Below are 21,413 nucleotides of genomic sequence, written 5' to 3' on the forward strand. Positions count from 1 at the left end.
CCACCTGGCGACGAACGAACTAATGGACCGAAAGGTAGAAGGGAAGGTGAGTCCCCTACAGCCAAAGGAGTGGCTACAGGAAGTGGAAAAAGCTGGATTGCTTTGTCTCTTGTCGTTTCCTCACTTTTTCCGACCCCCTATCACCATGTTGGTCATAAAGCAATTGCTCTGTTTAGTTCATGAGGACATATTATGGGTTGGTAAACTCGTCAGTATCACAGCGGAACTTGTTCATCGAATTTTGCACCTTCACTGCGACGAAAGAGACCCTCGGGAGATTACTAATAAAGGTAACAATGTCGCGATGATAGAGCGACTAAAAAAGAAGTATCAGCTCGCCAAGGGACAATGAGGGTACATCATTGATAGTATCTCAGACAATGCAGTCTGCATTGCCACTCAGTTGCTGGTAGGGAAAGTCATGAGGAAATGTCATGGCACTGAGGTCCCCATCGTAGTTATCGCCCTTGCTGAGGAATGCGCAGCCGGCGTACCATTCAATTGGTCACAGTTCCTTTGTGAAGAGTTTTAGACCAATTATCGCGACGTGCTGGAGGAGGGAAAGACATTCCATAATGCATGGCTGCTCCTGTCCATCATGTTGGTCACCATTGACTTACCCGAGGAAAGCCGGTTTCCAATCTTGGATCCGGAATGGCTTGAAGCCGCTCGATATGCTGCCCTTTGGGGGACAAGGGATGCAGGACGAATTTGCAATATCAAAATCTTTTGGGTCTTAATGGACCCAACTATGCGTCAGTGGATTAACAAGTTACCCCGCCGGACTGACGAGATCTATCAAAGCATGAAGCACATTGCCGAATTTAAAGCAAACATGCATCATGTATACATTAGGGCGCGAAAGGACCCAACCCAGGCATGGACCTCACTCTGGTTTATCTCCATTAATGACGTTATTGACAGGATTGTAGATACTTGGCCAGCGGCCTAGTGTGGACCCTTAGTAGTAGAGCGTGACGAGGCTGCCATTCGGAAACAAAAGGAGGAAGCCAAGCATGCCGCACAACAAAAGCGGAATGCACAGTTTTCTGTGCAAGTTAAAGCAACTCAGGAGGTGGCACTCACAGCGGTAGGAAAGACACAACCAGGCGGGGAGACATCGACAAAGAACAAAGGCAGTCAGAAGGAAACCACTCAATCGGGTGCAATAGATACTCCATCCACTGCTATGGGTGCCCCTTTAAAGCACTCAACGACACCAAAGCGGCTGAAGCCATGGAAGAAGGCGAAGGCGTCTAAGACAGACAGTGAAGTGACCACCCTAACCGAGGGTGACCTGAATGACATCGAAAATGTCGTTCGCGATGCCACACGTGATGCAGTTGATGAAGCCATGTCCAAGCAGCAGATTGTGTTGGGGGAGCTCTGTACGCAGCTACAGACGCTAGGAATCCGCATCGCGCCAACAAGTGAAAGCACTGCTACAAGGGGTTCTGGTATGTTAGCTACAGAACCATTACTGAAGACCCAAGTCACCTATTCTGTTGCAATTCTAGGACAAAGTTGTGCTGGGACAACTTACAGGACTGGGACTAAACATAGCCGCATTACCGCGCGAAATCTTACAACAGCTCCAGGACAACGCCACAATAGAGCTTCACACCTAGGAAGTCCATACCGAACAAATATTCTAGGAGCAGAAAATAAATCTCGAACAATTGCGCCTCCAACGGGACAAAGCCGTCACACAGAACCATCAAGTGCAGCAGATTGTCGCGGAAGCCTGCTCAAGTGCCCCTGAGGTGGATATTAGGGTTGATCTCCCTATTGAGACCCAAATTCAGAAGCTAGCTACTACGTACCATAACACGAAGGAGGAGGCCGCATGGATCCAACGGGAGCTTAGTGTGCAGATTGCAGAGTTAAAGTTGCAGACTCAGCCGGCGACGCCCCCTGAGATCATTGAACAGCGCAAGAACATCATCACTGTCACCCGCGAAATGCTTACCAGGACACTGAAGGAATGTACGGACCTGTTCACGCAGTTGATTGTCATGCTCATGGCCCTTCAAGAGGATCCAACCCTTTAGCGACTGGAAAATGAAGTGCGGGAGCTTCAGGAAACCTATGATACGATTGAAGGAACCGTGTCGACTGTTGTTATTACGCAGTGCTTGGCTAAGATAAGGGAGGCTCAGGACGTAAAGATCCAAGATGACGCGGCCCGGAAGAAGGCAGTCGTGATTAAAGCTCGTCTCTAGCCATGGATGGATGAGGCATTTGTAGTTTCAACCGCCATAGAGCGCAGGGTAGCTCATATGCAAAGCGAGTATGCCACCATTGAGACAGCGCCGCCTGAGACTGAGTTGACGACCACACACATGGAAATGATGCAACAGATGACGGAAGAATTTGCTGCTGGTACAAGCGAAGCACAAAGGCTGCTAACCACCCTACGCGAGAAGATTACCACACCAGTCGAGTGACTTGGGACGAGTCACGATGATTGTGTTGGGGGACTGTTGGGTAGCGGAAGCCCTGCGTAATGGTTAGGGGGTTCGAAGCTCGAAGTTTTGGGTAAAGATAGGGGAAAGACTCTGATGAAAGCATGGAGCGCGAATTATAATAGGTTGAGTCAAAGGGTAGTCCACTCGGAAAATAATGTAAAGAAATGTAAATAGAGTCGGCCCACGCAGGGGTCGCGGGCCAAGGAAGGGTATAAATAGAGCGAGGCTCTATGGGTAGAAAAAGTTAAGTTTGGATGGTTAATCTTGAATATGAAATGTAATGGGTTTTTGAAGAAGATAGTCTGAAGCGTCTGTAAGTCCGAGTCAAGGGTTGGGGTAGTAGATAGAGGCTCTGTAGCTGTGTGTGCAGAGGCCTGGAAAGTCCACAGTTGTGTGCGCAGACCCCTGCAGCTGAGTGCGCAGGGCGGATCTGGATGTATTGAGGATAAGTGGAAATAAAGATAAGTTTCTTCTGAAAATTCTATGTTCCTTCTGAGCTATCGCGAATCTGAATTTCATAATATATGTTTAAGTATTCGGCTGATTGCATAAATGTATGTAAATCTGGGTTCATTTTAAATGCGTGAATCAGTTGTGTTGGTTAAATGTTTGCTTAAAGACCCTGTTGAACAGATATGATTTATAACTGCATCCTCTAGTAGAATAGCGCACTAATAAGAAAGATATAATCAATCTGGATCTGTGCGAATACCGAGCAACGTGGAGCTGTAGACCAGTGCACGAAACCTCCAGACCATATCTAGACATCCCTAGGGTGCGGAAACTTGGTTCCAACACCCTCCCTTGTTACCTCAGGTGAGACCTCAGTCCACGCTCTGCGGGCTGTTGCCGAAAGGGCCGGTAGCTGCGGGATTTGTTTGGCTAAATAACTCTTCCAAACCTGGGTTAGGCCCATATAAGCCAACACTACTACACGAAAAATGAGAAATACATGTATTTATCATTTTTCATGTAGTAGGGTCCATCGAAAGAATGCAACATAGGTACTCTTTGGATGAGGAATTAAATTTTGCATCTAACGAGTACTCCTGCTCGAAATTTGACTAAAACTTTAGGCAGATAAGTTTAATATACGAGTTGAAAAATTAGTTTTATATTTTTTAATATTTTTACTTCTTTACTCCAAAAATGGTGAATCATCCTCCATGTTTGACATCATCATATTGAATCCTATTGGTTCTTATAAAGCTTATTTTGGTTGTATATTTTTCTTAGGAGGCCCATTTTAGACCTCAAAATTCCCCTAATGGTTAATTAATAGTAATTAATTGAGAAAGGTGTGAATTCTCTAGAGACTCACACAGATCAACTTAGTGATGATCTCAGACATTGATTAAGATCTAATCTTGGCCATTGGAGTCCCAACTAGAGATTATAATAAGGATTCGATGGGTATATGGAGGATAGACTTTTCAAATACTCGATGATCTAGACAGTTTGAGAGATCGAGTCAGAGATCGAGTAGCAAGTGTAAGATGGGCAGAGTAATTGATTCGAAGGAATATTTCTAGATATGGAAGAAGAAGAAGGTGAGTGATTGAAGTATTCCACGTCACATCTTTTCCATATCAGCTGCATGGGCCGCGCGGATTTTTTTGACTTCCCAAATTTGGGTCGTGTGAGTTTTCCTAGATCCGCCATGCAAGATTTCCTAGCACAACCGTGAAAATCGTTAGAAACAGATTCAACCTGCACAGAGGTTAACACCCATATTTCAAAGGCCTTAGGTTTACATGTGGAGGGAGATAATTATTCTCTCTAAGTATTTTATATCAAATCTTCCTATTTGGAGAGCTAGTTGGGCTTCCAAAGAGTGTACACAAAATTCACTTCTACATAATAAAATAAACCCTCAGTTGTTGCACCAATTTTCCAAAGTTGGGGTTTTCTAGGGACATTTGTATAAAAACAACTGTGTCATTTTATGTGTGTGCGCTAGCATTTCTCAATTCCTATTTTTATTTCGTAGTATTTATTTTTGGTGAAGAAATTGCAATGTGATTAATTCGATATTAATCTAAAAATTAATAATTTTCTAATCAGTTAGGAGAACTAATTCTAGTTGTTGTGTTTCAAAGAATTTTCACATGGTATCAGAACATATTTCAGGACAGGAACCTTAGAGAAAGAAAGGAGAAATTCGCAGCTCAAAGGGAGCTGCAGGTTAAATTTTTCAGATGACTGTACGAGTTAGCTCAAAACAACCATGAGATTCATGCGATATTTTTCTGTATAGTCGCGAGGTGCAGTGCAGGTAGGAACAACAACTACTCATATTTTCGCAAAGAAAATTCTTGTCTGGGCACAAAGGGATTTGCGGTTGCAGAACCAACATCAGGTGAAAGATAAATTGCACACATAGAGGGAGATTTCTATTAGAGGGTTTATGGCCAAGAAATCTGATTTTCCTAGTTTCAAGTGGCAGTAGCAGCTAGAAGAACTGAACATTCTAGGAGGGAGTGCAAGTAGCAGAGCAACAAGCAAGCAAAGGAAGAGGGAGTTTCCAGATAAGATCAGAGATGGCCACAGATGGGCTTAGAGATCAGGATAGGTTGGAGGGTTCCTCCAATAATTTCATCTAGAAGGCAAAAATGTTGTTCATGTTAGATGATTATGGCCTGAAGATCTATATAGTCAACATTGTGGCAGTTCCACAGGATGCGGGTTAGCTGAAGGAATACACAAAGGAAATGGAAAAGGAGAAGTAGCTGATCCTGGATGGATTCCAAGATCATATAGTCTCACATATATCTGGCACGAATACTGCCAAAGAGATGTGGGATGCTCTCTCCAAGCTATATCAAGGAACTTCTAAACAACGAAAGTTGTTGTTAGAAGAAACGTTGAGATGCATAAGGATACATAAAGGGGAAATCATAGATCCCTTCCTCACTAGGATTCAGGAGGTACGAGATCATCTTGTAGTTGTTGGGAAAGCACCTCAACCATCAAAGGTAGTACAATTGTGTTACAAGTATATTTGGGCACATCACTCCCATCATTCATACCAGTACTTTTAGGGCTCATCAAACCCTAATTCTGTTGCTACATGCCATAGACAAGTCATCACATTGAATGCCATCATTCCTGAGAGTTTCCTGGCTTGAAGGCATCCTGAAATGACTCCTTGAGGGACCAACGCAACCTTGGTTAGGGGTAAGTGCACTACAAAGCACTTAGGCCCATTCAAGCCTGATTTGTAGATCACCTACGCCCACTTTGACCTACTTTGGGTGAGATTTAGCAAAATCTTCATAGGGTTCTGGGAATATTCTTTCATTCTAGATCATTCTAGAAGATTCCCACCTCTTATCCTCTCCTATGAGCTTGAAATTGGATAGGGAATGAATCAAATAACCTCATATCCTCTCATCCCTTCCTCCATGGAAACTAACTCCCAAATTGGAAAGCCATTCAATGCCCAATTTATGACAAAACCACCTCCATTTCCCTATAAATTGAGCACTCATCATAATGATCAGGGGCTGGACTTTGAGAATTTGTAAGGAGATACCCGTTGGTGTGAGCTTTGAGATTGTAAGAAAGTATTGTTATGCTGTTGGAGTTTTGCTATTTTGATGTGATGAAGGATGGAACTCAAGCTGGATGAGTGACATGGGATCAAACTTCTTGGTTGTAACTCTTCCTTCTACTTAATAAAGTTGTTTACACCTTTTCCCATATTCTTGTCTTTATGTATGATGATTATATGTGTAAATGTTTTCAATTCCATTTTCTTAGAGTAGATAGATCTCTTGCTTTGATTGGTTTTTTTTCCTCTGTTTATGATTGCAGGTACTTATCAAGTGGATTCAGTTCGAGAAGGAGCGATGGGAGTTGTTCAAAGGAGACAAAGGGAAGCGAAAGATAACAAGTAGGTCCCTTGTCTTATTTATCCTCTATAGAAAAAGGTTAAACTCTTTAAATCTATTGTTCTGGGTGTAGCTACCCACCTAGGGAAATTGTATTTATCCATAGATGCAAAATTCCACATAACAAATTGGCGACTCCATTGAGGAACGATCATCATTCTGGGTAGTTTATCTTCATCCTAGTACACCCTAGTAGACTTTAATTGCTTCCATTTATCTTGTTTCAACCTTTTTGAAGTGTTTTTTGGTAAAAATTGTTCTTGAAAGCCCCTAGAATGGCCTCTCTGGCACCAACGCAGGCTTGGTCAGGACACAAAGCACTGCAAAGCACTCTTGGCTTGAGGAAAATGCTCTGAAGTTCACTATCTCCCATTCCGGGCTGTGCTTATCCTCCTTAGGTAAAAAAATCCCACATTTGACTTGATTTTTCCCAAATTTCCTTCTGTTTTTGCTTGCTGAAAGATCAATGATTGTTGTGTCTCTGGAATCAATTTGTATTTCTCCTCCTAGCCCTAATTTGGCCTTGATTGTTTAATGTTTCTTAAATGATTTCTTTATAATTATCAATTCATTGTCAAAGTTAGATTATAGCCGATTAATCTTTGCTCAAAATGAAGTGTTGTAAAAGTCTTCATTTCTTTCGAAAAGGAACTGTCGTAAAGTCTTCGTTCTTGCAAAAAGATTGAATGATTGTATGTGCATTAGTTTCCTTTTGTTCATTTCAACATTAAGGGAATTGAAAAGAAAAACTTGCATTGTGCATTGAAAAAGTTTGAGTGTGCTCATATGGAATAGTTTAGGGAAATTGCACTAGATGTGCTCTTTATTCTTTGATTAAAAGAATCTGATTGCTCTATCCCTACTAGCTAAGGTTTTCTTTGTTAAAATTGAATGAAAAAAATGCTTATCATATTAGTTGCATTCTATAAATTTCAAAGACATTAGGTGGTGGACCTTGAAAGGCAAATTCTTAATCAATATCAACTTAAAATTAATCTCAATTAACCTAATGGAGCATTGTCACCTAACGCAAAACATTTAGAGGTTCTAGGATAGAGACATGTTATGGCATCGTAAAACATAGCAGCTATCACTAACTTGTCTGCGATACATTCCGATTGTGATACCTCATTCCATGTATGTGAGTATATTGTAGCTCGTCCACGTACCTTCGGGTATATAGGGCGTTGTTATAATACATAAAGTATAAATGAATGCTCTCGCTATGCGGTTTTGCATTAAACAACGCTAACACAGATTGGGATTCCATGTACTTTCTGGTATATATGGGAGGACAACACTAGGTTTCTATCCATCCTTAGGTAACCGAGTCGACTGCCTTCTACATTGTGATACACCGAACACATCATTCGGGGAGATTGCCTGCCCGTACTTCTCAGTTCACCGGGAGGTATTCTACAGTTCACAGTTGCTTGGTAATCCTTTTGCCTAGATTACCCTTTTTGTTTATTTATTTTTTGTAATAAAGTGAATTAGCAATTGTGGAGGAACATCAACCGTTACCCCGTCGTTCACGAAGGACAACAAGTAAACTGCCTTTACTGCCTGAAGCTACACCTATCCGGTCAAAGCGGTCTCGTTTGACTGAATCCAGTACTTCACAAACTTCTGGTTCTTCATCTGAATTACCAGAAACATCTATACTGGTAAGTACTATGACCCAAATTACTCCTACAATTACTAATACATCTGTTACTGAAATGAAATCCCCACAATTACTTGAGGACACTAAAACTGAATCTAGTGAAACGATAACCCAAGTTGTTCAACAAGAAGTTGATTCTCAACCTGAAGTTGTTCAAAAAGAAATTACTTCTGAACCTGAATTTGTTCAACCAAAATCTGATCCTGAACCTATCACCGTTCAATTAGAAGTTACTTCTGAACCAGTAGTTGTTCAAGAAGCCCAACCTGAACCTATTTTTCTTTTACCAGAACACTTGGATCTTGAAGTTGAACAATCAGAAGTTGTTACCATACCAGAAGAAGATTGACCAGTACATCCTCAAACATCCGTAACTGTCGAGACTTCCTCTTTACCTCAGGAATAAATATCAGAAATCTATTACGGACCTGACGGTGAAATCCTTCTACCTGGTTTGATTTTGATAGAAGAGGAATCTGAGGAAGAAGCACCCAGAAATCCATTCCATTTTGGAACTGGACTTTATCTTTGTCCTCATACTCCTCATTTTATTGCTCCTTTTGATCTTGATTACTTTCAGACACTCGTTGATTCGTTAGGGAATTTATTTGGACATTTGACTATGGTAGAGTCAACATCCCAGACTATACCATCTGTCACAGCTACGACATAATCTTATGTCGCAACTTCTTCAATGTTTACTATGACACCTTAGTCACATTTGTATGGTGTTTCGTCTGTCCCATCAGGTTACCAATCTTTATCTGGAACCCACTCAAGTGTTGCTTCTAGCCCTTGGTCTTCACCAATGTCCTCTATAGGAATTCTATATGGTTCTTCATTAATAAATACTGAACAGCTAGACCCATCAAGTTAATATCAAGATGGTTAATCTGGTTACCATCCTATGTATCCGCTTTACACTGGACTACCCGCAGACGAAGAACAATATGCACAATCTCCTTATCCTCCATTTTCTGGGGAGAAACCATATGTCGGTCTGCAGTCATCTTTAGGTCAGCCTGGAAAGACTGTCTGTCAATGGCAGCCAACAATGCCCGTTCAACCTAGGCTTGTGTATCCATCACAACCTATGCAATCTGTCTCATCCATACCTACTACACCTGTTGTTACAACTTTACCGCAGTCACAAGCTTAGATTGTTATATCTCAACCGGTGCAAACTAGTCCTTCAACCTTAGACCCCCAAGTTTCAGGTTTACAGATTCAGCCTTCTCAGGCAGTTTTACAACAACCACTTGTGCCTGGAATCCAACAACCTCAAGCCAGTTTACCTTTTGCTAGAATGACTCAGACTTACACTGGTTTAGTGTATTCTCAACCTGGTCAAGCTTACATTGAGGGAAAAAATCGTTAAATCAACAACCGTTGTATCAACAACAACAACAGTTGCTTCAACAACCTTGGCAGCCCCAATATCAACAACAACAATTTCAGCAATACCAACCTAATCCTGGACTTTCTCAACAAACCTATGCTGGGTTTGGTCAACAACACGTTTACCTAGGTCCTGTTCAACGAGCCTATGTTGGGTTTGGACGACAACAAATATATCCTAGTGCTCAACAACAACCTTATACCGGATTTGGTCAACAAACTTACCCCTATCAAGGTTACCAGCAGCAGATGCCTTATGCTGGTATGCAAAGGCCTATTGCCCAGGCAATCCCATCTTACCCTGGATATGCTCAACCTGACCTCAATAGACAGTTGTCTTTTGTTGCAACACTTGAATTACCGGATCTAAATCGGCTCACCAATGATCAAATTCTTTATGCACCTTGGTGGCTAGTGATTCATCATAAATTACCTTATGATATTCCGAAATTCAATGGAAACCCTGGAAAAGACCCATCCAACCATGTCATGAATTTTCATTTATGGTGTTCATCAAACTCCTTGAATGATGATTCAGTTAGACTAGGTCTTTTCCAGAGAATGCTTATTGGTCTAGCTACAAAGTGGTACATTGAGTTACGACGAGCTTCTTTTGATAACTTTACATCTTTAGCTGCCATGTTTTTAACCCACTTCCAATTACCCATACGATATGAAATTGGAACGGAACTATTAACCAACTTTAAACAGATTATTGCTACTCATATCTCTAATCATATTCATGAGTGGCATCATCGTCGTCGAATGGTTAAAACTTATGTTCCTGATCAGCTTTTAGTTGAGTGGTTTATAAAATCCTTGTTGCCATCTATCACCGAGGATGTGGAAAAAGGTGGAGTTTTTATTGAAGAGAAAGTAATTTCTCGTGCCCAATATTTGGACTTGATTTATACACATTCTGGCACTCTCTATGACAAGATCCTAAATGCACCCCAACCAACTTTCACTGTTCCTCCACCACCATTGAGTAAGGACTCTCATGCTGATGACGGTGTGATTGGTTCTTCGAGCACACAAACGGTAGGTAGACCATCTAGTCAAACACTTGCCATTTCCAATCAAACTTAAAATGCATCTGATAACACTCTTACTTCCGAAATTAATATCGTGTCATCTAAAAAAGGTAAGAATGGAAAGAAACCAGGAAGCAAGAAGAAGGGGAAAAACAAGAAGAAACAAAATAATCCCCCTCAAGAGAAATCATCTGATTCCTCTCCTTCGACTAGGAAACCTTGTTACCCATGTTTAATCTGTAATGATGAGCACTTTACGTGAGATTGTCCTCATTGCTCTGAAGTCTCAAAGCTTCTTAAGGCTTCTAGTACATCTACAGTGTTGACTGATCCTTTTCCAAATCTGGAGACAAATATTGTTGCTACAGACCATGCTTCCACTTCCCAAGTGCTTATGCTATCCGCCTCTAAGCCTAAATTTTAAGTTTTGGTGTCAACACGAAGTAAATATTATGGAATTCAATCATCGTCATTGAATATCCAGGCTAATAAACCTAATCCTTTGAATTCATCTGATCCTATTCCACCACCTATTGCACCAGAGTTAACAATAAACCGCCTAAGGGAGTTGTACATAAATCAACATTTAACCCTCGAGCTCGAGCAGCACATAACTATAACATAGTAGAAGATTTGGCTCAATCACCTTCTACTATGTCGACACTCGAGGTGCTTCAAAATTGTCCCTCCCAAAAGCAGGCTTTATTGTCAGCAATTGGTGGAATCGATCCAATTGATTCCAATCTTGTGGTTTTCAACCATGCGAGTTATATGCCATAGTTACTAGCACATTTAGCATTCCTGATTCAAGTAAAGGCCTTGAATAAACTTATTCACCGAACCATTATTGATGAGGGGGCATATACTTGTATTATGTCAATGAATTGCTGGAAAACTTGGCTCACCGCCTTTGTCACGTTCACCAACAACGCTAAAAGTTTTTGACGGACGCACATATATGCCTTATGGAATCTTGAGTAATCTGCAAATCAAACTAGTAGGCAAAACAATAACTGTTGAAGTTGACGTTGTTGATGGACCCCTTAACTACAACATTTTGCTAGGAAGACCATAGTTTTATGTTATGGTTGTTGTGGTTTCGACATAATTTCATACGATTGCATTCCATCATAAAGGCGAAATCACAGTTATTGATCAACTTGCCTTCTTCGCCTCTAGTTCATAGGATACTAGAAGCATTTCGTTAGTTCACGAACCCCCACTATCTCTTCAAAACATTGGTGTAGGTCTCTTCAAGGATTCTTCACTAATGGGTAAATTTTCACTACCGTCACCATCAAATTTGGCGGAAGTGGAAAAAGTTGAGACTTGCAACATGGTATCTTCCACTTCATCTGATTTAAGGAAGATTACCAATAGTTTTGAAGTTGATAGTAGTAATGAAATCATGTCGTTAAGCCCCATTGAGCTTGTATAACAATCAATCTTTCTGGCTTGCGCGACGAACCCAAATCCATCTTCGCCAATTGTATGGGTAGATCGTTCATTAGAATATGGTACTTTCTCTGATCCTTTTTCACGTATATTTTCTACTAATGAAGGAATCATCTAATCAATGATGACAAAAGAAGAACCATGGGAAGATTATCATCATCGTTCCCATCTTCCATATCACATAGAATATTTTTCAAATTAACTTAATCACCCTTCAGTTGTTGATTTTCTTTCGAATTCTTGTTCTCCATCAGAACTTGATATTTACTATGCTCTCTTTCCTGAATTTCGATATATATTTGCATGGTCATATGAGGAGATGACAGGTATTGACTCTAGTATAGTTGAACATGAAATCAAAATGTATCCTGATGTCAAACTAGTGTGACAGCGCCTCCGTCCTGTTCATCCAAAGAAGGTTGCTACCATTAAAACAAAAGTTGAAAAACTTTTGCATGCTGGTTTCATATACCCTGTTCCTCTTATTGATTGGGTTTCCAATATTGTTCATGTCATGAAGAAACAAGGGACAATACGAGTGTGCGTCGATTATGGGGATGTTAATCAGGCTTGTCCAAAAGACAATTATCCCACTCCCTTTATCGACCAAATTATTGATGAATGTGTCGGATGTGAAATATTTTCATTTATATATGGATTTTCTGACTATAATTAGATCAATATCCGCCCAGAGGACCAATCTAAAACTACTTTTATTTGTCCATGGGGCACATTCGCTTACAGGAAACTCCCTTTTGGTTTGAAAAATGCAGGGACAACTTCTCAGAGGGCAATGAACTATGCCTTCCATGACATCAAACATATTGTTCAACCATACCTTGATGATTTACCTGCTCATTCACGAAAGCGGACTAATCACCCGCAACATTTGAGAGCTATATTTTTACGGTGTCGACACTACAAAATACGACTCAATCCACACAAATGTGTGTTTTGTGTTGGTTCTGGTCGTTTGTTTGGTTTCGTAGTGTTTAAGGAAGGAATTCGACTCGACCCTCTTAAGGTTTAGGCAATTCTTGACTTGCCTTCACCTTCCAATCTACTACAGTTACAGAGACTCCAAGGGAAGGCTAACTTTTTGAGGAGGTTCATTCCCAATTATGTTGAAATGGCTAAAGGATTTACTCGTCTTTTGAAAAACGGGATACCATTTTATTGGGATCAGGTTGCGCAAGCTTCCTTTGATGATCTTAAAGGTACCTTGATTAGAGCATCATTAATGTATTCCCCGAATTATCAAAACGACTACTTCCTATATCTCGCCACTGCAGATACAACCATTGGAATGGTTTTAGTCCAAGAAGAAGATGGGATTGAACATCTGATATATTATTTGAGTCGCAATATCAATGATACAGAAGTTAAGTACTCTTACGTCGAAAAGCTAGAACTGGCTGTTGTTCAAGCTGTACAGAGATTTCGCCACTATATCCTGCTTCGAAAGACCATTTTCATTTCGGATTGCAACCCTATGACATATATTGTTTCATGTCAATTGCTAGGGGGAAAATACTCAAAATGGATTGTCATTTCGCAGGAATTTGTTTTGGAATTCATCAAAACAATGTAAACTTTGAAACATGAACTATAAACTCAAAACGAGAACTCTGGTAAAAAAACCCCGTAAAAACATCAAAAACAATGCTAAAAATGAAAAGTGTTGATGCTAGAATAACACTTTTTTTTTTCTAGGGTAAGTTTTCAACATGTTTTAAAAATGGCGGTGAAAACCAATTTTTTGTGCAAAAGTTGTCCAAAAAACGCCCTCAAAACAAAAAGTGTTAATGTTCGAATAACATCTTTCTTTCTTTTTTTTTTTTTTTTTTTTTTTTTCAATGGTAAATTTTGTGCAAAAAACACCCTCAAAACAAAAAGTGTTGACGCTGAGATAACATTTTTTTTCAATAGTAAAATTTCAACAAAAAAATACAAAACAAAAAAAGTTTTAAAAAGCAACAAAACATAAATTAAAATATATACTAAAAACAAAACATAAAAGAAAAATAAAAAACAAAAAAATCAAATATATTAAAAAAGACAAAAAAAATTCAATCATAAAATAAAATAATAATAATAATAATAATAATAAAATTTATCTTGTAAGTAAAAAAAAAAAATTGGGCAAATAGATATATATAAAAACAAAACAAAAAACTATAAAATTAAGTAGGTAAAAATAAAAAAATGAAAAAAAAAAACATTAACAAAAAAAAAAAAATTTAAAACAAACTAGTTTTTAAAAAATAGAAAATTGACAAAAAAATTAATAATAAAAAATTAAAAACTACTAAAATTAAGATTAAAATGTTAATTGTTTTAAAAAGCAAATGTAAAAAAATATATAAAAAGACAAAAAATAAAAAATGTTAAATTTTTTTTATCTATAAACCATAAAAGGATTTGGAAAAAAACCAAAATTAAAAAATATATATATAAAATTAAGTAAAAATAGAAAAATTAAAAAAAACATTAACAAAAACTAAAAAAACAAAACAAAACAAACTAGATTTAAAAAAAAATAGAAAACTCACAAAAAAATATTAAAAAACCAGTGAAATTAATATTAAAAACATTAAAAAAACAAAAATAAACTCAAAATATATATATATATATATATATATATATATATATATATATCATTTCAAAAAAAAAAACATTTAAAGTTTAAAAAGAAATATGTATTTTTTATTAAACCCTACTTTTTTTTATTTAAAAACAAAGAATTTAAAATTTTTTTAAAATTTAATTTTTTTTAAATCATTTTTTTTCTTATTTAATATATATATATATATATATATATATATATATATATATATATATATATATATATATATATATATTATATTACCTCACTGCTGCCCGACCGCCTGTGGTGGCGCGGCCTTGGGTGGAGGGTCTGCGTGCAGACCTCTACCTAGGGCCGTATCACCAGAGGCGGTCGGGCGGTCGCCGGTGGTGTCGTGGCCCTAGGCAGAGGGTCTACATGTAGACCCTCCACCCAGAGCTGTGGCACCATGGGCGACCGGACGGCAGCGAGGGTAATTTTTTTTTTAAATAAAAAAAAATTGTTTAAAAATTTTTTTAAATTTTTTGTTTTTAAATAAAAAAAGTAGGGCTTAATAAAAAATACAATAAAAAAGACATATTTCTTTTGTTGAATTGAGGCGTCTGTGATCCATGTCAAAATTATGAGAAAAGTTCTTCGGCATAAATCACATGATAGTACATTTGTCGATGCGTTTCGAACCGACGAGTGTGGTTCATCGTCAAGACAAGTTGAAGAACCAGATCATCGCTGTATATTAAATAGGGACAACAGATCATCCAATGGTTAGGTTTGACTAAAAACCACTATATTGAAAAAACGGCTATATTAGGGCAGACTTGATAAACGACTAGATTTGACTATTCAAATTGTTTAATTATATAATATTATTATGCTAAAATATTATTTTAATACTTATCATATGTAATTAAGTGAAAAGATAATAATAATAATAATATTAGGGAATATTTATATTAAAATTGCTAGAATTAATATATCTAGGGACAATAATAGCTAGTAATCGAAATGATTTAATAATAACCAATAATAATTAATATACTATTATTCTACTAATGTTATAGCATTAATCTTATTGTTAATGTCTTGTGTAACTAGTTAATATAAATTTAATACTAAGGTTATTTAAGTATTAATAAATCTATAGAAGCCCATGGGACTTTGGATTGACGGTGAATGGGTGCACTGTTTAGGCACTCCTTGTGATAGGTCACTGGTTCAAATCCCCCGTGGGTGCTTTCCTACCAAAAGAAATAAAAAATAAAAAAAAAACCTAAGAACATTATTAACATTAACTAAAATAATCTTAGTTATCGTTATACTATATATACTATATCATTCAGATTAGTATTATTATTATATTATTATTAATAATGGTATTAAAAGTAATATTCGTTATGATAATGGTATTATTCTTACAATCAATGATTAGGGTATTAATTTATTAGTAATCTAATAGGAACCTGTACTACTAGTTTTAGGGAAATTGGTAATTGTAAAGATTTATTATAGTATTATAATAATAGTAATTAATTAAGGGATGGGTAACTAATTAAAATAAATTCGTTATTTAAATATCTTATACTATATAATTAAACCCTTTAAGAAAGGAATGAAAAGGACCATAATATAATTAAACCCTTTAAGAAAAGGAACGAAAAAGATTATAATAAATGTTTCTTTTTAAACTTTAAATGTTTTTTATTTTTTATTTTTTTTAAATTTGAAAAAATATATATATATATATTTAAAATTTTCATTTTTTTTTTTTTTTTTTAATTTGAGTTTATTTTTGTTTTTTAGTTTATTTTAAATGTTTTTAATATTAATTTTACTGGTTTTTAATTTTATTTTTTTTAATTTATTTTCTGAGTTATTTTTCTATATTTTTTTTTAATCTAGTTTGTTTTTAATTTATTTATTTAATTTTTCTAGTTTTTGTTAATTTTTTTTTTTTAATTTTTCTATTTTTACTTTTATATATATATATATATATATATATATATTTTTTAAATTTTATTTTTTTTTTTTTTATAAATTTTTCTTTTTTTACTTACTTTTTATATTTATATATATATATATATATATATATATATATATATATATATATATAAAATTTTGGTTTTGTTTTTTCTCCAAATTCTTTTATGGTTTATGAGATAATTATTTTTTTTAAACATTTTTTCTTGTCTTTTTTATATATATTTTTTAAGTAATTAACATTTAAAAAAAAAATAAAAAATGAAACAATTTGAAAATTCGTTAAGTAAACATAATTTCAAAAAATTGGACATAATAAATTTTAAAGTGTGAAAAATAAGTCCTCTAAAAAAAAGGTATGCTACATCAACACGTTGCATCAACACATTTCAAAATCAGCATGAAAATCACTAACATTTAAAAACAAATATTTATATTTGATACATAAAAAAATTTAAAGTGTCAAAAATATGATCCGAAAAAAGAAGAAGTGTATTCTGCATCACCATTTTTCAAAATCGGGTCATGTTTTTACTACCCCTATGAAACGGGTAATCGTATCGGTTATTTAAAATGCCAAAAACTATGCTCTAAAAAAATATGTGTTCTGCATCGCCCCTTTTCAAAATCGGGTCAATTTTTTGCTATTTCTACGAAACGGGTAATAGTATCAGTTCCCGTTTCAAAGTTTACGTTGTTTCAAATCCAAATCAAAGAAATCTCTAGTTTTCACCGAACTTATTTGCAACCTTCCCTTGAATACCATTGATTCAACATCAAAACCATCAATTTTGGATGAGTTTTTGTTCATGATTTCGTCATTTGACCCTTGGTATGGAGATATATTGATTTATCTCCAGACCCAAACTTTCCGGCCCAATACCTCTCGCTCGCAACAACGATGTATATGATACCAAGCCAAATATTATCTGATCATTGGCGACACTCTTTACCGTCGTGGTATCGATACGATTTTACGGAGATGCCTCGTAAATGAGGAAGCCAAGAAAATTTTGAATGATTTCCATTCAGGTGCTTGTGGTGGACACTTATCTGGTTATTCTACCGCATAGAGAAATCTCTGTGCTGGTTACTTTTGGCCTACCATATTCAAAAATTACATTATTTCCGTCAGAAGCTATCATGCATGCCAAATCTATGACCATAAAGCTAAATTACCACCTGCACCACTGCATCCTGTCGTCGTTGTTGGAGCATTTGCCAAATGGGGCATTAACTTCATGACATGTAACCCTCACTCGGTCGGGGCATGGGTACATTATAGTCACTGTTGACTATTTCACAAAATGGGTCGAGGCGATGCCTACATTAAACAACAGTGGCGAGACGGCTGCACTTTTCTTTTTCAACCACATGGTTGCCCAGTTCAGTGTAGCACAGGCTATAGTTACAGATCATGGGTCACATTTTCACAATCACATGATGACTGAGTTAACTACCAAGTTAGGACTTTCACATGATAGTTTTACTCCTTATTATCCGCAAGCTAATGGACAAGTTGAGGCCATCAACAAAGTCCTGAAGCGATTGCTTTAGAGAATGATATGGATTCATAAACGAAACTGGCATTTAATCATGTACTCTGTTTTGTGGGCATATCGAACCTCAGTAAGGAATGCGATTGGATTCACACCCTTTCAATTGGTGTATGGTCTGGAGGAAATCTTGCCGACACAATGTGAAATTTCATCTCTTAAACTCGCAATTGACCTATTACCCGACACTTCTGATGAAGAACCACATTTCTTAGAACTCATCCATCTGGATGAAACCTGTCATGAAGCCACATTGGCTAACGAAGCACATAAGAAACAAATCAAGGAGCAATATGACAAAAATGTCAAGCCTCGTATTTTCTTGGAAGGAGGCTTGGTCTTGCTTTATGATCAGGAAGCTGATAAACTAGGAGCAGGAAAATTTGAACCACTTGGATGGGCCCTTACATTGTCAAGCGTGTTTTGGAAAAGGTGCTTACGAGTTGGTGGATTATGATGGAATTCCATTGTCGCAGCCCCGAAACAAGTTGTACCTCAAACGTTACTATGCTTAATTGAATATAGTAAAATCATTGTATATATGTTTTAATTGCATGTGTGTGTGTCAGTGTGTATTTTAGTGTTTTTTATGTGGCTAAGTAATCCGCTTTACATTTGTTGCAGATGTCGAAATCTTTGGAACCATTTGTTGGTTACGCCGATGGTGCTAGTCGTAGTACGCAGAACCTATCTTCTGCAACATGGGCCATTTTCACTCCAAGTGGCGAGTTAGTGAGTTTTCAAGGGATTTGTATCAGTCGTTCTATGAACAATATCGCTAAGTATAGCGCGTTGATCGAACTTCTCTCTGATGCCATTTCACTTGGCATTCGCCGAATCATTATTAGGTTGGACTCACAACTCATTGTACTACAACTTACAAGTGTTTATACCGTCCGAAACCCAACTATTCTTCGTATGTTCCTTAGAGTTCGTCTTTTGGAAAGACATTTTGAGTACATTCAATATCAACATATTTCCAGAAACTTTAACACATTAACTGATTCATTAGCAAACTATGTGTTAAACAAACATTTGCGACACATGTAAAAGTAAATTTTCAATTCACATCATTAGTTGAATAGGATTTCACATAACCATATAGGAAAACTTTGAAAGTAAAAATAGATAGATATTTTAAAGTTTTTACAAAATTTGTGTCCAAGACATGTTTGGTCATCTGACCTAAAAACTCAAAATGCATACAAAAATCATCCTAAGTAGACCTAATGATGCTCATGATAACAGGTCACAACCTGAGCTATCATGCGTAATAGCTGCATCCAATGGCTAGGAACACCAATAGTATGGTGCTGCAGCCTCATAGGTAACTCCTTGATCCAGATATCTAGAATACCGAGGGTTAACCCCTCCACATGATCCTACAACTCTGCCAGTGTCTCAGTCAAATCCAAATCCTGGAGAACTACCCTCCCGAAATTTCTCTGTGCTCGTCCACCTGCCTCCTGTTGTTTTCCCATAGGTCAAAAAATACCAACATTTGTGTTGTTGGGAAAAGTATCCAATACGGAATGACCCTATCCCACTCTAAGGGTGATAGTACCTCAACAACAATCAAAGCAAAGCTATTTGAGATTACTTCTTTATGAGATGTAAGAGAGGGGAGGAAGAGATCCACTAACCGATGTCTTCCGCTAATGATTGATCCAATCTTCTCTCTTTGCTGCTTGATCCCAGCTCCTTGCTCTTTCACTGGCTCAGCTACACCAAGATCCTGTAAAATCACAAGAGAGGGAAACTACAAGAAGCATACATTCATAATTGATTCAAGGATTAGAATAAATCAAATACACAAGTACAACAATACACCATTGAGATACATGCATATAGAAGAACCTCAAATGCTTTATTAATGGAAGAAGTAAAGTTCAGGAAGTGATACAACCATAAAAGGCCCAATCCAGCATCACCTCCCAGCAGAAAGAAATCTCCTCTTCACCTCCTTCAAGAAAATCACCCAATATTTCTATACTCAAACCAACAGCACTTCCTTACATTCACGAGATTCCAGCCCCCCTAGACCTCATGAGAGAGCTCTATATATAGGAGTTTTGGAGAAAGGATGAGTCAGCTTGAGCTTGGCATGGAGCTGACTAGTGTCCTCTCCCACTTCAGTTATTCTTCAGTTCTTGAGTCCACTTGGAGGTTCTTGCTTCCACTTGGAGATCTAGACCCTCTTACTCATCACTAGGCGAATTCCCTGATCCAAGTGTCATTTTGGAAGCTTCCTGGGCATTGACACCTTGAGGAATGACTGTGCCACTTGGCCAAACTCGCCCAACGCAGGTAGCCTTCTTTGCAGTTGACATTCAGTGCAGGTACACAGTGGAGCAGTTGACATTCAGCGTAGATGCTCAGTGGAGCAGTTGACATGATCCAGAATTAGCTTGTTTCTGAGTGTTTTCAGGTGGAGAACTGATATTCAGTGCTGTGGTTTGCTGACCTTGTTCCTCTAGGGGTAGGAACAACATGTTTAGGGACTTTGGATCCCTTAGATTATTGACATTTCATGCTTCATGCTGTAAGGCACAAAAATGTCTATAACAGTTGCCCCCTAAAGTATGAGGTCGTTTATCAGGTGAAATGCTTTATCAGGAGGATCCGAAGTTCATTCAATCGCTGAGAGGTGACCTGTACTAAAATACAATACAATACATTATTTTTTCATTCTGCTTTCATGATCTAGCTGAGGCAGGCATTCCCATGCTCAGCTTTATAAATTCATTTTGGTACATAGAACAGACGATCGTCTGATGGTAGACTGATAATTTTCTGCTGAAATTATCATCCTTTGAGTAGGATGATCATCTGCTGCAATGATGTACATGTCAAATGTCTTTATGTTTCCTGAATATATATCGCAGCCCGGATGGATGAAACTAGATCCGGGGTCTTCAAACTCGTTCGATCTTCACTCTAAGTACAAGTCGATCCATGTGAGAATTGCGCTGAAGTCGAACATGGAAAGACATCGCTTGATTACCGGTTGATGTAAACCGTTAACAAGCGCGAGAGGAATCACCAATAATGATAATGACCCTCAAGGTACTGCAGTACAATTCACGTGGTGTGAATAAAGGACTTGGCGTCAAACACCACGCAAAATCTTCTGGTCGAAGGTCATTGATGAATACCTGTCGCCGGAAGTGAGAAACTTGCCATTGAGGCATGCAAGCTTCAAAGTACTGAGGGGGGTGTTCCTAGATCAACTTCTTGGATAATGAGCTGAAGTCGACAAGAAGCGATCCGTCAAAGGAGGGCCTTAATGAATCCCACATCAGTGACACGGAACGGAGCTAATGATTTTAGTGGAGGTGAAAACAATCTGTGACATATGATTCAGGGTGGCGATCATGGG

General features: G+C 37.5%; 1 pseudogene; it reads left to right on the forward strand.

Moving 5' to 3' along the window:
- The first annotated feature begins 2,228 nt into the window (after positions 1-2,228).
- LOC149222705 (uncharacterized) overlaps positions 2,229-21,413 on the forward strand; it is a 53,496-nt pseudogene continuing 34,311 nt past the window's right edge.

The sequence above is a fragment of the Pinus tabuliformis genome, chromosome Q (genome assembly GCF_031772625.1).
Source record: "Pinus tabuliformis cultivar Carrire ecotype Pingquan chromosome Q, CPIR1, whole genome shotgun sequence".
Taxonomy (NCBI): domain Eukaryota; kingdom Viridiplantae; phylum Streptophyta; class Pinopsida; order Pinales; family Pinaceae; genus Pinus; species Pinus tabuliformis.